Genomic DNA, 13944 nt, shown 5'->3' on the forward strand with positions numbered 1-13944 from the left:
ATATTAAAAAACTAAAAATCTAGACTTATGTGACTCTTTGATAGATTTGGATCTGTTTTAGAAATATAATGAAGTGTTGGGCCATACTTTAAAGGTAACAGGTTAAGAAGAAAAATTGACAGTGTTTATAGTTTCCAGTAACTGGTTTAGGTGACTATAAAAAAAATAAAAGAGTGACTGACTGAAGTGTTATATCCTATCCTTTGTTCATGGTCTACAATTTTCCCTCCTTATTTATAATGGGAAGACAAATAAGCGCTATTTTCTAAAAGTCAAAGTAGCAGAATTAGGGGCACCTGGGTGACTCCATGGTTAAGTGTCTGCCTTCTGCTCAGGCCATGATCCCAGGGTCTTGGGATCAATCCCTACATCGCATCAGGGCTCCCCGCTCAGTGGGGAGCCTGCTTCTCCCCCTCCCTCTAACTGCTACTCGCCGTGCTGTGCTCTCTTTCTCTGTCAAATAAGTAAATAAATAAATAAATAAATAAATAAATAAAATCTTTAAAAAAAAAGCCAAAGTAGCAGAATAAATAAAATATTTGGTAAGAACTGATGAGACATATATTGTATTACATATATTAAATATTTCTGAAAAAAATTGTCATTGGTAGCCAGACATCCTGATGGGGCATTGAAGAATATCAATGCTGTAGCTTTTTGGTTTCACAATCGAAATTATATCTTAAGCTCCTTAAATGCCAAAAAGGTTATCTGCATCCATGAGGTATACATGTAATAGATACTACCTCAATATTATATATTGAATATACAATAAGAATTTGGACTTTTATCCAGACACATTTAGACACCACTTACACTTACTTACCTTAATGTGTATGTGCAGATCTAAATTATACTTAGCTTAGTTGAAAAAAAAAGCTGAAAAATTTATGTTTCAGTCACCAAAATTAGTAATTTTATGAAGGATGGGTAAGATAGTGAGTTAAAAGCAAATGAATAGCACACAGAGATTAGGAACTTGGGATCTAAGGTCAAGTTCTGTCACTTGGGAGCTCTGTGGCTATTTTCATGTCAGAGGGTCTCACTACACTTTTGTTTCCTCAAATATAAAACAGACTTAGTAATAGGAGCAAAAACACATAGTTTATATAAAAATGGAATGACAGACTTTGAAAATAGTCAATATTTGAGTTCTTAACTACCTGCTGCCATTTTATTATGATTATATCACCACTTCTTGTTTAAATAATATAGCAGTAATCCCCAATTTCTTATCTCCTTAGGATTCTAAAAATATATTTTTACATTAATGTAAAACATTCTTCTAATTGAACTTGCAATATAGACCTGTTTTCCTGAATGCCACATATTCTTCCCTAGAATGTTCTTTTTTGATACATTAATGCCAATATTGATAGATCAATGGCATTTTATGAAACAAATCTTTCTTCATTTAATTTCATTAAAACTATAATTTATTATTTCTGACTTATCATCTTGAATAATTTTAAAGCATTCTATGCCTTGTTTTATGAGCTACTTTTTTATTATACTTATTAATAATAATTTTTTCAAAGAGTTATTTATTTGGCGGGGGAAGTGTGGGGGCAGAGGGAGGGCAGGAGAGAGAGAATCTCAAGCTGACCCCCTGCTGAGGATGGAATCCTACATGGGGCTTGATACTTGGACCCCGAGATCATAACCTGAACCAAAATCAAGAGTCGGATGCCTAACCGACTGAGCCACTTGGCACCCACTTTGTTCTTCTTTGTATCCCTTTTTCTCCCAGAGTAATTTAGAAGGATATGTCCAGAGGAAACATAACCAATATTCTTCCCATCTTTAAATTTGCTTGCATAATTTCCATTTCATCCTGTACATCACTACAAACCAGTTGGCCTCATAATGGACTCTACATCATTAAATATTTACAAAAAAGAATGATCATGTTTAGTGGTGTGATACCTTTAAAAAACACAGAAACCCACACTATGGTATAAGAGGTAAATCCTCTTATTTCCCCAAAACAAGGCTTTATCCCATTTAACTTTACTCATTAACTTTCTCTCATTTAACTTCTATCCCCTTTTCTTCATTCTCCTCTTTTTATTTATTTTTCATACTTGGCTTCTCTCATTTTAGTAGGTGGCATTTGCCTAAATCAAATCATCCCCAAATGAATTTTGCCTAGTTTCTTAAATATAGCTTTTGCATTTCCTTGTAATCTGGCCTATGAGTGATTTTTTTTTTTTTTTTGGTCAATTAAACCCTATCTTTCACAGTAAAATCATGCATCATAATTATTAAAGAGTATGAATATCTGTACTAACTTCTTCCCAGTTGCTACAGCTACAGCTGATATGATATAATTGACAATTGCTCAGTTTGACTATAATTGAAAGCGATGCCCTGCCCAGGAGAGATAACCTAACAGCATAACAAAGTATCACACTTGCCAGATACCACCTTCCTTGTATTTATCTGCTATAAAACTAATTTTTCTTGAGCCTCTCCGTTTTCTGTGAAAAAGAAATCTGGTATTTTATGTTTCAGGTTAAAAATACAAACAATGATGAGATAACTGTAGTGACAGAAATCTCATTGTATGATGAAATTCATTCTTTAAGGGCTGATTTCCATAGCACTAAGCGGACCATTGGAGAGGCTGATTTAACTTGAGTCTCCAGCTAACTGGTAAGAATTATCAGCTAAAAGTAACTGAATCATCAAACTGTATTTGTGGCTCTAATGATGAAATCAAATTAGCTGTATAAGATAAAGGTTAGTTAAGGCTGTCAATCATGACAGGCCAAAATATTGGCCAGATCCAGAGACACGGTGCTATTACGTGCCATGCTTACATAATTATTAGCAAAGTAGAGCCACAGACTAGAAGGCTGGTAAACATTTTATTGGAAAATAACAAGTCACACCTTAATGACACTGCCATTGCTTTTCTATCTCTCTCTCTTACAATAAAGCTTCCTAATTAAAGTCTGTATTTTTTGAATTGTAAAGTATATTTTAACAGATACAAAACATAGGGATTTTAGCATTTGTTTCTCAAGTTTTCATGTACACATATACACAGATACAACTTCTTCACCCTTGTTTGAGTTACATTCAATTTATAAATTATTTTTGAGGAAAACTGGAATCCTAATGACCCTGTATTTGCAAAATAACTTTTTCTACAAAAATTCTGGAAAAGAGATTATTAAGACAGATGGATTTTCTTACTTTCTCACTGATTCACAATGATTCTAAAATCAATTTCAGGAAAAAAAGAGTTTCCCATTAAAGTAAGCATTCCTTGCTTTAATGGAATTTTAAAGGGGATTTAATTTATGATTTTTTTGGCTTTATAATTTCTTATTGTTTTTTTCTTGTATGTCTGGGGAGAGTAAAACATATTAGAATAATATATTAGTAGATAATAATCCAATTTTTAAAGGAAATGTTTCTTTTATTTAGGCTTCTTTTTGATAGATTTCTCATGCATAATGTTACTGGGTGAAATACTGAATAATAACTATGTTATAATTATATAACACATTCTTATACATTTCTAATTATGTTTCACTATAACTTACACTTTTCAAAACGTTATGCATGAAAATAATTTTGCTTGGACCCTTGAAGAGCATCTTTCTTGCAAACTATTTCATTATTTTCTTTCTTTCCTCTGCCTGCCTTTCTTCCTTCACTGAATTCAGGTTATAGTTTGAATGTAAACTACAGAGACTATATCTTTTGTTCACCACAAAAATAGCTGGTATAGTGTGTATGTGTGTGTATATACACAAAGATATGAGGAGGGAGGGAGAAGAGAAAGAGACTATCCTCATGCAAACATATATAAATATATATGAATGGACTAAATTATATTAGTGACTTTCTCTTAAAAATTACAATTTAGAAAACTATTGTTCAGTAATATTACCATAACAATTAGAAGATGAAAGAGGGTAATGCAGTTCAATCATTGGCCACAGGATGCCCGAAATGTTTAATTAAGAATACAAGGATATAACTAAATCAATCCTCCAAAATGATTTTTATTTATCACTGATATGCAATTGATGTGATCTATAAGACTGTTTTCAGGAATGATCACTTTAAGTTCGAAGCAAAACTGTCAGCTCACCAACATTACTGATATGGTGCCACTAACAGAAAAGGAATAATGTAATCCATTCTAGTGAACTCTGTTAGACGCATTCTTAAGAAGCATTATATTAGTAAATTATATCTTAAAAATAACTCCTTTTAGCAAGGTTTAGAATTGTTAATAGCAAGGTGTTTTAATAGAAATAAATGTATACTCATAAAACAAATATCCCTGGTCAAAATGGCTAGACTATACTCATTTTTTGTTCAAAGTTAATTACATTTAGCTTAATTTTATCATCTTCAACAGCAGTATCACTTAATCTGCTCAGGCATTCTCATCAATTCCTCATCCATTGTTAAGATTTTAAAAAAGAGAGAGAGAGTAAAATGCCCCACAGAATCCTAATTCTTGATCATTTTATGACCAGGGACAGGCTGCATTATGATTTAGGTTCTGTTTCCTAACTCAAAAACGCTGTTGTATCTATGTTATGCTATAAAAACTTGTCCCTTAAGAGAAATAGCTACATAGAAATACACTGTTATTATAACTTCTAGTTTGACTAGGCTCTGCTCAGTTAATTAAACAGAACCAGAGAGAAATCCAATTCTAATCAGACATGTTGCAAATCAGAAAGAAAGATAGGTTTCTACCTTCTCATTTTTTTACCAATGCTCTTATTATATGATTAAACTTCCTTATGATTTTATATTTACTTAGAAATTTTAAAGACTGCATAACTTTTAATTCATTTTAAGAAGTAAGATTTAGGGGCGCCTGGGTAGCTCAATGGGTTAAAGCCTCTGCCTTTGGTTCAGGTCATGATCCCGGGGTCCTGGAATCGAGCCCCGCATTGGGCTCTCTGTTCAGCAGGGAGCCTGCTTCCTCCTCTCTCTCTTTGCCTGCCTCTCTGCCTGCTTGTGATCTCTCTCTCTCTCTCTCCGTCAAATAAATAAATAAAATAAAATCTTTAAAAAAAAAAAGAAGATTTATTATGCTTTCCTCCCAATTATAAGAAATTTCTTATTGTAGAAAATATTTAATATTTTGAAGATCAAAAAGAGAAATTTGGAAAATACCATACTTAGACATAATCACTGGTGTCACATATGTTTAAATTAAATAGGAAACTGGGTCTATATTTTTACTAGATTTTTTCCCACTTAATCAAAAAGTCACTTTGAGGATTCTGAAATACACATGTTAAACATGATAAACTATGTGTTATTCAACAATTCTCTATTAATTAATTTTTTGTGCTTTAAGCTTTTGTGCTTCTATTTTGATCAATTCCTATAAATTTGGATTTTCCTTAAAATGTTAGGTTTGGCATATAAATCATACCTGAGAATATTTTGCTTGTACAGGCTATTTCTAGGACAGACTATAAATGTTAGAATATCCAACAGGCATTATTTTAATGAACATAAATATATGGCTATTAAATTTTATGCAACTACAAATAAAAGCAGTATCCCCAAAGGTATTCTATTCTTCTTGAAGCAAAAAGTAGAAAGTAATTCCCTTTGATTGAAAAAAAAAAAAACAATAATACTCATTTGGCATGAAGACATCTGTATATGATGAATTTTAACTCATTGAAAATATTTCATACAGAGATATTTACAGCTCTACAGCCCTACAGCTAGGAGAATTCCTTTGAAAGGACTTTGGATACTGAATAAAAATAAATGAAGCTATATAGGAACATTCTAATTGATGTATGCAAATAAGAGATTTGAACAGCTAGTAGAACATAAAACTAGTGAGAAATTCCCAATCTACAATTTTAAAATCTGAAATTTGTACAGTTTAAGAATCAAACAGTGATTTTATTCATTGTTATTTATTTGTCAAGCAGGGTTTTTAGATGTTGATATGTAATTATAAAGTGATAAGTGGTGAGAAAAGAATCTTCCCTCAAGCTATTAAAAAGGCAATTTCTATTTCATTATCACATAATCATCACCATTTGTGCTTAAAAGTCACACATAGGGCGCCTGGGTGGCTCAGTGGGTTAAGCCTCTGTCTTTGGGTTGGGTCACAGTCTCAGGGTCCTGGGATTGAGCCCTGCATTGGGCTCTCTGCTAAGCAGGGAGCCTGCTTCCCCTTCTCTGTCTCCACCTGCCTCTCTACCTACTTGTGATCTCTTTCTCACTGTCAAATAAATAAATAAAATCCAGACCTGTACCCCTGGGGATAAAAATATATGTTTATAAAAAAAATAAAAAAATTAATTAATAAAAAAAAAAATTAAAAAGTGACATCAGTGGGACACTTGGATGGCTCAGTCCTTAAGCCTCTGCTTTTGGCTGAGGTCATGTTTCCAGGGTCCTGGAATTGAGCCCTGCATCAAGCCCCATATTGGGCCCCCTGCTCTACAGGAAGTCTGCTTCTCCCTCTCCCATTCCCGGTGCTCGTGTTCCCTCTCTTGCTGTGTTTCTCTCTGTCAAAAAAATTTAAAAAAAAAAAAAAAAAAAACAACTTTTTTTTTTAGAGTGACATGAAAAACAGTACTTTTGCTAGTCAGTAAATAATTAAAAGTTCAAATATACTGATCTCATTGGTTTTGGAAATCATAGTTAAATCTAAAAAGACTGGTTTTCCCTGTGTTGAAGTTTCTTGGACTAACCCAATAATACTTAAAGTATATGAAATTGCTTCTAGGTCTGATGTTTGAATATCAAGTCAAGATGATATAATGTATTAAAAAAAACTAATATCATGTGAATTGGAAAATTGTTATACCATACATGTAACACACTGTATGGTATAACAATTTTCCCTGCTCTCCACATATAAAATAGCAGACTGAGAAGTGGCCCTCCCAAGGGTACTGACACCCTAATCTCTGGAACCCATTAATATCACTTTATGTAGCCAACAAAGAAGGAAGGAAGGACACAAGCAAGCAAGCAAGGAAGGAAGGAAAAAACAATAAAAGTTTTTGCAGATATTATTAAAAGTTTTTAAATGGGGAGACTATCTTGGATTACCTGGGTGGGACCAATGTAATCACATAAATGGATATTTCATGCACACAAATGGACAATGTGACTAGGAAAGAATGAGATTTGAAGGTGTCAGCCTTTAAGATTGTAGTGATGTGTCCACAAGCCAAGGAATCTTAGCAGCTACCAGAAGCTGGAAGAAGCAAGGATGCGATTTTCCCCTAGAGCCTCTGGAAGTAATGTGGGACCCAATTTAGGCTCAGTTATACTAATTTCAGACTTCTGGATTTCAGAACTAGGATAAAAGGAATTTCTGTTTTTTAAACCATGAAGTTTGCGGTAATTTGTTAGAGAAGCCACAGAAAGCTAATATATCCACCCAACTCTTCTGTTCTCCAAAATCTCCCTGTCAGTGAAATATAAACCTGGAGATTTTAATGCCTAGTATGTGGAGATGTGCAATTACCTTCAAAACACTGAGGTCTACTCTCATTGGACAACTGTATCAGTGCTTCAGAATCTGTCCATTGTTAATGCTTGAATGACACTCAGAAATATTTTTTAAACTTATTTGTCTTATGTAATTGCTGTGAAAATCGATAATAGAAAATGAGGTACTCTTGTTTTATGACTCTCAATCAGTTTTCAGAATACTTCCAATATTCTAACAATATAGGGTTGCTTTATTGTTTTCAGAACTTATTGCATAAAGTTCTAGGATGCAGAAATCAATAAATTTAGAGTCCTGAATATTGACAGACTTGTAAAAAAATGAGTTAAGTACCTGGAAAATATATAATTTCAAGTAATGTTTTATTGGAACTAACTTCAAAGGCAAGGAAGAGGAAAAGCAAGTGATAACCATTATCAATATGATGGGCTGATACTTTTTAGTTGGGAAAATGGATTACATGATACTAAAAATATTGAAAATTCTAATAAACAAATAGTAGTCTTAAATTTATCAACGATCAGAGTTGGCCTTGAAAAGTGCGAGAGGTGTTAAATTGATGATTACTTAATATCTGTCAACCTAATAGTTATACCAAATATTCTTCTGTATCACTTTTCAGCAAATATTTTAACACTCAGTAAATACTGTGACATCAGGCCCAGTGGATTAAGTGGAAAGCATTATTTTAGGTATACACATACTCCTTGACCGTTTTGACTACTTCAATGGCTTCTATGACTCTAAATCACCAATGTATCCTAAGATGCCTAAGAATGTTGAATCCTCTTTTCTTACGGCAAATAATTAATTTAAAGAAGATGCACTCTTATCCATATATTGAATTATAGCCTTCAAACTGTACTTCATGAAAGAATTTATGGCACACATGGACAATGATACTATTTGTAAGGCTCACTAACATAAATAATCATTTTATTATTTCAGTCTGCTGCTGAAATGATTGATTCAGGGGCTTTGCCCACCCCAGGTTCCTGAAGGACTCAACATGCCAAGATATTTGCAATCTATTAGCTGTGACACTATTGGGAAGTTCCACTAAGGAAAACATATATAATGCACAATTTCTTTTTAAAAAGATATGCTTGCTTATCTATCAAAAATAAAGTCTGCCTGTTTGACCTGATCAATAGGATAGCTAGTTTTGTACAAGTCTTTATATAATCACCTAAAGGATGTTTTTGGAGTATCACATAGCTGAGCCAATTAATTGTGTGACAATTGTAGCTAACATGGACAAATCAATGAGGCAATGTTCAACTTAATGGACAAATGTAAACCTGAATATGTATTTCTCCTACAGTATTCTAAACTAGTACTTGGTACTTTTTAGATTGCAACCATTTGTTTGAATAGTGACGTTCCAAATTTACATATATTAATGTATCTTTAAATGTTAAGAAGGAATTAAAACTACAGAGTGTTTTTTTTTTCCATCTTAGAAGTACTTTTCATTACCTTTCTTTCCTTGTTTTTCTTTTCTTTCTTTCTTTTTTTATGTACTAAATGACTTCTCTTTTACTATCTCAAAGGCAGGACTCAAATCCATTACCATGGATTATTAATTAATTAAATATCTGTACTTAAATGCATACTACATAAGAAGAAATACTGAATATAGAAAGCTCACTCTCAGAGGAGTTAAAATAAATTATCACAGACATAAGAACTATTTCTTAAATCAATCTAAAAAGAAAAATATTTAATTAATTAAAAGTTTGGTGATTTTAAGTTTTCTTCCCAAACACTGAATAACATTTAGATTTGAATATATGGTTCTCTGGACTTGTTACCACATCAGAGCTCTTGAGCCCAAAATACCACCATAGCAAACAATATTCACCCAATATGGTATGACTAAGATTTTACTACTGATAGTATGTAATCAAGAAGACAGGTATTCAGAAGACACACATCATGTGAAATATTGTTAAATGTCTATCACGTCACTTATGTTGGCACACACACACACACACACACACACACAAATGTACCCAGTAAAAATTCTAATAGAACTTTTATCCAAAAGGAAGTTAGGAAGTTGTATTGTTGGAGCAATTTTAAATGTTTGGGAGAACTTGATGATTAAGCCCATACTTAAAATCTAATGTCCTTTGAGGACAAATACCATATGATTTCACTTATAAGTGAAATCTAAAAAACAAAACAAATGAACAAACAAACCTAAAAGCAGAAACAGACCCATAAATGCAGAGAACAAACTGATGGTCACCAGAGATGCGGGGAGGGGGGATGGGCAAAATGGATGAAGGGGGGTGGGAGTTACATGCTTCCAGTTATGGAATGAGTAAGTCATGGGGATCAAAGGTACAGCATAGGGACTATAGTCAATGATATTATAATAGCTCTATGTGGTGACAGACAATAGCTACATTTGTGATGCTTATAATAGCATAATGTACAGAGTTGTCCACTCACTACATTGCACATCTAAAGTAATGTTAACATTGTGTGTCAATTTTACTTCTAAAATTTTTTCAGATCTAATGTCTTACAAAGGACCCAGGAAGAATGAAGCTTCCTTAGTGTGTCAGTTTAACAGAAAAATATATATATATAAAATAATATAATATAATATAAATATTGTATTATATTATATATATATATTATATATATATTATATATATATATATATATGTCCTTGTCTGTGTTTGGATGTTTTTAAAACAAACACAGCAAATCACCATTTTTAAATAGATTTATCCTGTCTCCCAATTAGGATAATTTACATATTATTACATAATATATTACATAATTTTATTACATAAGTTACATATATTAGAAGACTGTTTACCTTACTCTTAGAATCAATTTCAATTTGAGATGAAAGCTAGGAGGACAGAAAAACTAAGAGATTGAAATCTTTCTGGTTGAAAGAGATGTTTCTAAGTCCAGGGGAAAGAAATAATAGACTTTGTTTACTCAATCAATACTGTCAACCACCACACATCTACCAAATCTTAGTGAAGCAGATTTATATAAATTTTGAAAGTGTCATTGACTTTTTACTTACGACTTTTTAAAAAATTCCTGTTTCCTTTTAGTATTTTTATGAATGTAGAAAGCTTACTCTCTGAGGAGTTAAAATAAATTATCACAGACATAAGAACTATTTCTTAAATCAATCTAAAAAGCAAAATCTCTTAAAAGCACTTGGTCCAATGCAAAGCACAATTAATTTTTAAATTGTACATCTTTTGGCTATGTATATATATTCTGAAGACAGTAACAGTGTACAATAAAAATGTTCTTTCGATTTCATTTCTTTTTAAAGTCAAAAGTAAAGTTAAAGATTTACTTTATGAGGTTTATATGGTTTTAAGTGCAAACTTTGATTCATCAGTGAAATTCTAATCAATGAAGTGTGTTTCTGAAAACCAATTAAGCATTTTTCTTGAATTCATCTTTCCTTCCTGATGTCAATAGCAGCAGATAAAATGGTAGCCCCCAAATATGTCTCACCTTAATCCCCACAATCTGTGAATATGTTGTGCTATTACACTTACAATTCCCGTTATGCTTAGAGTGGACCTAAGATGGGTAATTACCCAGGTGGGTCTAATTTAAGCATATGAATCTTTTAAAGCAGATAACTTCTTTTTGGCTGGTGGCTGAAAGGGACCTCAGAGAGATTTGTAGCACATGAAGAACTTAAGGTGTTTGCTAGTTTTGGGGACGGGGGAATCCTCTTGAGAAGGAATATCGGTGGCCTCTAGAAAAGCTGAAAACAGTCTCCAGCTAACCACCAGCAAGGAAACATGCACCTCAGTCCCATAACCAAATGAAACTGAATCATTCTAATGACCTGAATGGTCTGGAAGCAGACAGAATGCCAGAGGACCTATGACAGTCACTATCTTGATTTCTGTCTCATCAAACCCTAACCACAGTACTCAACCAAGCCCACCTGGACTTCTGACCTACAGAACTGAGAGAGAGAATAAGGGGTGTTATTTTAAGCCTCTAAGTTTGAGGTAATTTGTCATTCAGCAATAGTAAACTAATACTTCAATATTGACATTTTCTGTTTTCTAAAAGAAGTTTTAACAGTCAAATAATTTCCCATAAGGACCAAGTGCTATAAATACATTATATTTTTAGTAGACTATATTTTATACAATCTTTCAGACTGACTTCTGGTATATGTATTTCCTTTTGAATTGTAAGGCAGTTTGTTATAGTATGTAAATTATATTATTTACTTAATTTAGTTCAGTCATAGAAAGAAGTATCTAGAAATTAGGACAACTGGGTTTAAATTCAAACTCTAAAAGGAATCTACCTTTATAATCTGAAAACATTGGGATTTTTATCTGCTTTTGAAACTATTATTCCTGGAAGAATGCAAAGTGATTTTATTGTTATTTTTCTGGAGAAGCATATCCCTTCTCACATAACCAACCTTATAGCTGCAGTGCCCATGGGCGAGTCCAACAATGGCAATAGCAATAAACAGAATGTTTCACTCCTTATGTCAGCCACTTAGACAGTCAATCACTTTTATTGGAAATAATGATTGCAGAGTGGTATCAACCAAAAGTATTAGCACTAGCAATCACTTTTTGTGTCATTATACAAGAACTCTTTTATAAAAAATGTATTCACAATTTCTTGAGGACTATATCTTGAGGGAAAAAAAAATCAGGCCTTAGAATGACCATCAAGTAGACACACTATTTGCAAACTAATGCTATTTGATCAAATTTGTTGTCAGTGCATAGGACCTTGGAAAATGTGTTAAAAAATAATGCCCCCCAAAAGCACAATTTTAATGTACATTTAGTACTAAATGACCTTTGGATGAGAGCTTAATATGTATTAACTTTTCCAAAAGTTGAAAAGAAGGTCATGTAATGATGATATGCCAACACTAATAATGGATAGTTACATTTCATTAAATACATTCAGTTCTTCCCATCTTTATGATATCTTTGTTTCTGTGTTTTGCTTATTTTTAAATTGTCCTAAAGCTAAAATGACTAATTCCCAGTTTAAACGTAGTATTCAAGGATGAAAAGTTTAAAAATCACCTTCCTTTCAAAAGTGTTTTCTCCTGGGGCGCCTGGGTGGCTCAGTGGGTTAAAGCCTCTACCTTTGGCTCGGATCATGGTCCCAGGGTCCTGGGATCTAGCCTGCGTCTGGCTCTCTACTCCACGGGGATCCTGCTTCCTCCTCTCTCTCTCTGCCTACTTGTGATCTCTCTCTGTCAAATAAATAAATAAAATCTTAAAAAAAAAAAAAAAGTGTTTTCTCCTACTCAAGGGTAAAACTGAGGTAAGTCCACATGATCATAAAAAAAAAAACAAGTTCTGTATTTGGCTCTAGAAATCATTATTGTATCTTCGTCCAATTACTATGCAAATCTAAGAACGTGTAGCCCAGGTGCTTAGATTCCTCTGCTAATGAGACCATGGTGTCGGACTGGAGGCCTGTGTAAGCTCTTTAGGGTTCTTGTGGCTCCTGTCTACAGAACATAGGTCTTAGAAGAGACACATGTCTTTCAAATGCAAGGATACAAGGTGTTTTAAGTGAAAATACATCCCAAAAGAGGGTAAAATCTTGTGCCATATTTCTTATTGGTGCATAAATAGTGTGACAGTCATATAGAAATTATATCTTTTCTGACAGAGCCTACAGTAAGTTGAAAAAAAATTAGCAACTTATTTCAGTACAAACTTACTTCTGTATAAAATCAGTGTGACAAACACATATTTGAGAGAAATAAAAAAATAAACATTCTAGAACTCAGACTTCAGTGGATGCTGTGAGCACTGCCCGAATGGCTCTTTAGGACTGAGGCACTAATCATTATCCAACTGTCAGAAGTGTTGCCTGTTGATAGATAGCTCACAGCCAAGTCCCTTTTCAAGAATTGCTCTCTGCCAAAGTGAGCTGCCTTGCTTATAATTACACTCACCTCCAGGAGCAACCCTCATTTCATGACTGGTCGATGCTAATGTACAAAGTTCCTAGACCCTTGTCTCAACTAGGGACATTTACAAAAAACTGGCTCATATTCAGACCTCTACATGGGATCAGCTGAGGCTTCTGATGTTGCTGTACTGCAGTTCAACCTCTCCTCTGACTGCCCTGCTCCCCTCACTCCATTACAGATGCTGTTCCTGAAAACACTCCTCTCTAAGTGACCTGCATACAAATCTCCATTTCAGAACTTAGTACCAGAAGAACTAACAACCACTGAAAATAGGAGCTGTCCAGGAAAGCAGATGTTAAAGGGAGTTTTGAACTAGATCGCTTCCTGATGACTGGCAGTGAACACCTTATCACTGGAATAAATGGTGTAATGATAGTTCTTGACCTAGATGGTAGCACTAAAACTATTAACATTTTTCCTGTTGGTATTTTAGGATGGCTTGTTTATTTTTTATTTTTTTATTAACATATACTGTATTATTAGCCCCAGG

General features: G+C 33.4%; 1 protein-coding gene across 4 annotated transcripts in view; it reads right to left on the minus strand.

Annotated features, from left to right (window-relative positions):
• NKAIN2 (sodium/potassium transporting ATPase interacting 2) overlaps positions 1-13944 on the minus strand; it is a 998970-nt gene that overhangs the window by 456411 nt on the left and 528615 nt on the right. The window lies entirely within an intron of this gene.

The sequence above is a fragment of the Mustela erminea genome, chromosome 4, assembly GCF_009829155.1.
Source record: "Mustela erminea isolate mMusErm1 chromosome 4, mMusErm1.Pri, whole genome shotgun sequence".
In the NCBI taxonomy this organism is placed as follows: Eukaryota; Metazoa; Chordata; class Mammalia; order Carnivora; family Mustelidae; genus Mustela; species Mustela erminea.